Source organism: Heterodontus francisci, unplaced genomic scaffold (assembly GCF_036365525.1).
Source record: "Heterodontus francisci isolate sHetFra1 unplaced genomic scaffold, sHetFra1.hap1 HAP1_SCAFFOLD_885, whole genome shotgun sequence".
NCBI lineage: Eukaryota > Metazoa > Chordata > Chondrichthyes > Heterodontiformes > Heterodontidae > Heterodontus > Heterodontus francisci.
In genome coordinates this window covers 290986-297064 of record NW_027140801.1, presented here as the reverse complement: position 1 = coordinate 297064, position 6079 = coordinate 290986, and positions in this window count along the sequence as shown.

Below are 6079 nucleotides of genomic sequence, written 5' to 3'. Positions count from 1 at the left end.
ATGAGTGAGGGTGGAAGGGAGTGAGTGAGGGTGGAGGGTAGTGAGTGAGGGTGGAGGGCAGTGAGTGGGAGCGGAGGGCAGTGAGTGGGAGCGGAGGGGAGTTAGTAGGAGCGGAGGGGAGTTAGTGGGAGCGGAGGGGAGTGAGTGGGAGTGGAGGGGGTGCGTGGGAATGGAGGGGAGTGGGTGAGGTTGGAGGGGACAGAGTGGGAGTGGAGTGGGGTGGAGGGGCGTGAGTGGGAGAGGAGGGGAGTGAGTGAGGGTGGAAGGGAGTGAGTGAGGGTGGAGGGGAGTGAGTGTGAGTGGAGCAGAGTGAGTGTGAGTGGAGCAGAGTGAGTGTGAGTGTAGGGTAGTGAGTGAGGGTGGTGGGTGGTGAGTGAGGGTAGAGGGCAGTGAGTGTGTGTAGAGGGGAGTGAGTGTGAATGGAGGGGAGTGAGTGTGAGTGGAAGGTGGTGAGTGAGGGTAGAGGGGGATGAAGGTGTGTGGAGGCGGGAGAGTGGGAGTGGAGGGTAGTGAGTGGGAGTGGAGGGGAGTGAGTGGGAGTGGAGGGGGGTGCGTGGGAATGGACGGGAGTGGGTGAGGGTGGAGGGGACAGAGTGGGAGTGGAGTGGGGTGAGTGGGAGTGGAGGGGAGGGGGGTGAGTGAGGGTGGAGAGGAGTGAGTGTGAGTGGAGGGTAGTGAGTGTGAGTGGAGGGTAGTGAGTGTGGGTGGAGGGCAGTGAGTGTGTGTGGAGGGGAGTGAGTGTGAGTGGAAGGGGGTGAGTGAGGGTGGAGGGGGTGAGTCTGAGTGGAGGGGTGTGAGTGTGAGTGGACGGTGGTGAGTGTGAGTGCAGGGGTGTGAGTGGAGGGGATGAGTGAGGATGCCGAGGGGTGAGTGGAGGGGGGTGAGTGTGACTGGAGGGGGGGTGAGTGTGATTGGAAGGGGTTGAATGTGAGTGGAGGGGGTTGAGTGTGAGTGGAGGGGAGTGAGTGGAGGGGAGTGAGTGTGAGTAGAGGGGGGTTATGGTGAGAGGAGGGGGGTGAGTGTGAGTGAGTGTGAAGGGGGTGAGTGTGAGTGAGTGTGGAGGGGGTGAGTGTGAGCGAGAATGGAGGGGTGTGAGCGTGAGTGGAGGGGTGTGAGAGTGAGTGGAGGGGTGTGAGCGTGAGTGGAGGGGGTGAGTGTGACTGGAGGGGGGGTGAGTGTGAGTGGAGGGCGGTGAGTGGAGGGGGGATGAGTGTGACTGGAGGGGGGATGAGTGTGAGTGGAGGGGTGTGAGTGTGACTGGAGGGGGGGTGGGTGTGAGTGGAGGGGATGAGTGTGAGTGGAGGGTGTCAGTGGAGGGGTGTGAGTGTGATTGGAGGGGTGGTGAGTGTGAGTGGAGGGCGGTGACTGGAGGGGTGTGAGTGTGACTGGAGGGGGGATGAGTGTGAGTGGAGGGCGGTGAGTGGAGGGGTGTGAGTGTGACTGGAGGGGGGGTGGGTGTGAGTGGAGGGGATGAGTGTGAGTGGAGGGCGGTGAGTGTGAGTGGAGGGCGGTAAGTGGAGGGTTGTGAGTGTGACTGGAGGGGGGATGAGTGTGAGTGGAGGGCAGTGAGTGGAGGGGGGGTGGGTGTGAGTGGAGGGGATGAGTGTCAGTGGAGGGGTGTGAGTGTGACTGGAGGGGGGGTGAGTGTGAGTGGAGGGCGGTGAGTGGAGGGGTGTGAGTGTGACTGGAGGGGGGATGAGTGTGAGTGGAGGGCGGTGAGTGGAGGGGGGGTGGGTGTGAGTGGAGGGGATGTGTGTGAGTGGAGGGCGGTGAGTGGAGGGGTGTGAGTGTGACTGGAGGGGGGATGAGTGTGAGTGGAGGGCGGTGACTGGAGGGGGGGTGGGTGTGAGTGGAGGGGATGAGTGTCAGTGGAGGGGTGTGAGTGTGACTGGAGGGGGGGTGAGTGTGAGTGGAGGGCGGTGAGTGGAGGGGTGTGAGTGTGACTGGAGGGGGGGATGAGTGTGAGTGGAGGGCGGTGAGTGGAGGGGGGGTGGGTGTGAGTGGAGGGGATGTGTGTGAGTGGAGGGCGGTGAGTGGAGGGGTGTGAGTGTGACTGGAGGGGGGATGAGTGTGAGTGGAGGGCGGTGACTGGAGGGGGGGTGGGTGTGAGTGGAGGGGATGAGTGTCAGTGGAGGGGTGTGAGTGTGACTGGAGGGGGGGTGGGTGTGAGTGGAGGGGATGAGTGTCAGTGGAGGGGTGTGAGTGTGACTGGAGGGGGGGGTGAGTGTGAGTGGAGGGCGGTGAGTGGAGGGGTGTGAGTGTGACTGGAGGGGGGGTGAGTGTGAGTGGAGGGCGGTGAGTGGAGGGTTGTGAGTGTGACTGGAAAGGGGGATGAGTGTGAGTGGAGGGCGGTGAGTGGAGGGGGGGTGGGTGTGAGTGGAGGGGATGAGTGTCAGTGGAGGTGTGTGAGTGTGACTGGAGGGGGGTGAGTGTGAGTGGAGGGCGGTGAGTGGAGGGGTGTGAGTGTGACTGGAGGGGGGATGAGTGTGAGTGGAGGGCGGTGAGTGGAGGGGGGGTGGGTGTGAGTGGAGGGGATGTGTGTGAGTGGAGGGCGGTGAGTGGAGGGGTGTGAGTGTGACTGGAGGGGGGGTGGGTGTGAGTGGAGGGGATGAGTGTCAGTGGAGGGGTGTGAGTGTGACTGGAGGGGGGGTGGGTGTGAGTGGAGGGGATGAGTGTCAGTGGAGGGGTGTGAGTGTGACTGGAGGGGGGGTGAGTGTGAGTGGAGGGCGGTGAGTGTGACTGGAGGGGGGTGAGTGTGAATGGAGGGCGGTGAGTGTGACTGGAGGGGGGGTGGGTGTGAGTGGAGGGGATGAGTGTCAGTGGAGGGGTGTGAGTGTGACTGGAGGGGGGGTGGGTGTGAGTGGAGGGGATGAGTGTCAGTGGAGGGGTGTGAGTGTGACTGGAGGGGGGGTGAGTGTGAGTGGAGGGCAGTGAGTGGAGGGGTGTGAGTGTGACTGGAGGGGGGGTGAGTGTGAGTGGAGGGCGGTGAGTGGAGGGGTGTGAGTGTGACTGGAGGGGGGGTGAGTGTGAGTGGAGGGCGGTGAGTGGAGGGTTGTGAGTGTGACTGGAGGGGGGATGAGTGTGAGTGGAGGGCGGTGAGTGGAGGGGGGGTGGGTGTGAGTGGAGGGGATGAGTGTCAGTGGAGGTGTGTGAGTTTGACTGGAGGGGGGGTGAGTGTGAGTGGAGGGGATGTGTGTGAGTGGAGGGCAGTGAGTGGAGGGGTGTGAGTGTGACTGGAGGGGGGGTGGGTGTGAGTGGAGGGGATGAGTGTCAGTGGAGGGGTGTGAGTGTGACTGGAGGGGGGGTGGGTGTGAGTGGAGGGGATGAGTGTCAGTGGAGGGGTGTGAGTTTGACTGGAGGGGGGGTGAGTGTGAGTGGAGGGGGGGTGAGTGTGACTGGAGGGGGGGTGAGTGTGAGTGGAGGGCGGTGAGTGTGAGTGGAGGGCGGTGAGTGTGACTGGAGGGGGGGTGGGTGTGAGTGGAGGGGATGAGTGTCAGTGGAGGGGTGTGAGTGTGACTGGAGGGGGGGTGGGTGTGAGTGGAGGGGATGAGTGTCAGTGGAGGGGTGTGAGTGTGACTGGAGGGGGGGGTGAGTGTGAGTGGAGGGCGGTGAGTGTGACTGGAGGGGGGGGGTGAGTGTGAGTGGAGGGCGGTGAGTGTGACTGGAGGGGGGGGTGGGTGTGAGTGGAGGGGATGAGTGTCAGTGGAGGGGTGTGAGTGTGACTGGAGGGGGGGTGAGTGTGAGTGGAGGGCAGTGAGTGGAGGGGTGTGAGTGTGACTGGAGGGGGGGTGAGTGTGAGTGGAGGGCGGTGAGTGTGACTGGAGGGGGGGTGAGTGTGAGTGGAGGGCGGTGAGTGTGACTGGAGGGGGTGAGTGTGAGTGGAGGGCAGTGAGTGGAGGGGTGTGAGTGTGACTGGAGGGGGGGTGAGTGTGAGTGGAGGGGTGTGAGTGTGACTGGAGGGGGGGTGAGTGTGAGTGGAGGGCAGTGAGTGGAGGGGTGTGAGTGTGACTGGAGGGGGGGTGAGTGTGAGTGGAGGGCGGTGAGTGGAGGGGTGTGAGTGTGACTGGAGGGGGGTGAGTGTGAGTGGAGGGCGGTGAGTGGACGGGTGTGAGTGTGACTGGAGGGGGGGTGAGTGTGAGTGGAGGGGTGTGAGTGTGACTGGAGGGGGGTGAGTGTGAGTGGAGGGGTGTGAGTGTGACTGGAGGGGGGGTGAGTGTGAGTGGAGGGCGGTGAGTGGGTCTGTGATTGTGTTGAATATTATGTGCTGGGCAGTGGTGAATAGTGAACTCTCAGCCGTGTCTCTGACAGGTGATTGAGTGGAGGGGTGTGAGTGTGACTGGAGGGGGTGTGAGTGTGAGTGGAGGGGTGTGAGTGTGACTGGAGGGGGGGTGAGTGTGAGTGGAGGGCGGTGAGTGGGTCTGTGATTGTGTTGAATATTATGTGCTGGGCAGTGGTGAATAGTGAACTCTCAGCCGTGTCTCTGACAGGTGATTGAGTGGAGGGGTGTGAGTGTGACTGGAGGGGGGGTGAGTGTGAGTGGAGGGGGGGTGAGTGTGACTGGAGGGGGGGTGAGTGTGACTGGAGGGGGGGTGAGTGTGAGTGGAGGGGTGTGAGTGTGACTGGAGGGGGGGTGAGTATGAGTGGAGGGGTGTGAGTGTGACTGGAGGGGGGGTGAGTGTGAGTGGAGGGCGGTGAGTGGGTCTGTGATTGTGTTGAATATTATGTGCTGGGCAGTGGTGAATAGTGAACTCTCAGCCGTGTCTCTGACAGGTGATTGAGTGGAGGGGTGTGAGTGTGACTGGAGGGGGGGTGAGTGTGAGTGGAGGGCGGTGAGTGTGACTGGAGGGGGGGTGAGTGTGAGTGGAGGGCGGTGAGTGGGTCTGTGATTGTGTTGAATATTATGTGCTGGGCAGTGGTGAATAGTGAACTCTCAGCCGTGTCTCTGACAGGTGATTGAGTGGAGGGGTGTGAGTGTGACTGGAGGGGGGGGGTGAGTGTGAGTGGAGGGGTGTGAGTGTGACTGGAGGGGTGTGAGTGTGACTGGAGGGGGGGTGAGTGTGAGTGGAGGGGTGTGAGTGTGACTGGAGGGGGGGTGAGTGTGAGTGGAGGGGTGTGAGTGTGACTGGAGGGGGGTGAGTGTGAGTGGAGGGGTGTGAGTGTGACTGGAGGGGGGGTGAGTGTGAGTGGAGGGGTGTGAGTGTGACTGGAGGGGGGGTGAGTGTGAGTGGAGGGCGGTGAGTGGGTCTGTGATTGTGTTGAATATTGTGTGCTGGGCAGTGGTGAATAGTGAACTCTCAGCCGTGTCTCTGACAGGTGATTGAGTGGAGGGGTGTGAGTGTGAGTGGAGGGGGGGTGAGTGTGAGTGGAGGGCGGTGAGTGTGACTGGAGGGGGGGTGAGTGTGAGTGGAGGGCGGTGAGTGGGTCTGTGATTGTGTTGAATATTATGTGCTGGGCAGTGGTGAATAGTGAACTCTCAGCCGTGTCTCTGACAGGTGATTGAGTGGAGGGGTGTGAGTGTGACTGGAGGGGGGGTGAGTGTGAGTGGAGGGCGGTGAGTGTGACTGGAGGGGGGGTGAGTGTGAGTGGAGGGCGGTGAGTGTGACTGGAGGGGGGGTGAGTGTGAGTGGAGGGCGGTGAGTGTGACTGGAGGGGGGGTGAGTGTGAGTGGAGGGCGGTGAGTGTGACTGGAGGGGGGGTGAGTGTGAGTGGAGGGCGGTGAGTGGGTCTGTGATTGTGTTGAATATTATGTGCTGGGCAGTGGTGAATAGTGAACTCTCAGCCGTGTCTCTGACAGGTGATTGAGTGGAGGGGTGTGAGTGTGACTGGAGGGGGGGTGAGTGTGAGTGGAGGGCGGTGAGTGTGACTGGAGGGGGGGTGAGTGTGAGTGGAAGGCGGTGAGTGTGACTGGAGGGGGGGTGAGTGTGAGTGGAGGGCGGTGAGTGTGACTGGAGGGGGGGTGAGTGTGAGTGGAGGGCGGTGAGTGTGACTGGAGGGGGGGTGAGTGTGAGTGGAGGGCGGTGAGTGGGTCTGTGATTGTGTTGAATATTATGTGCTGGGCAGTGGTGAATAGTGAACTCTC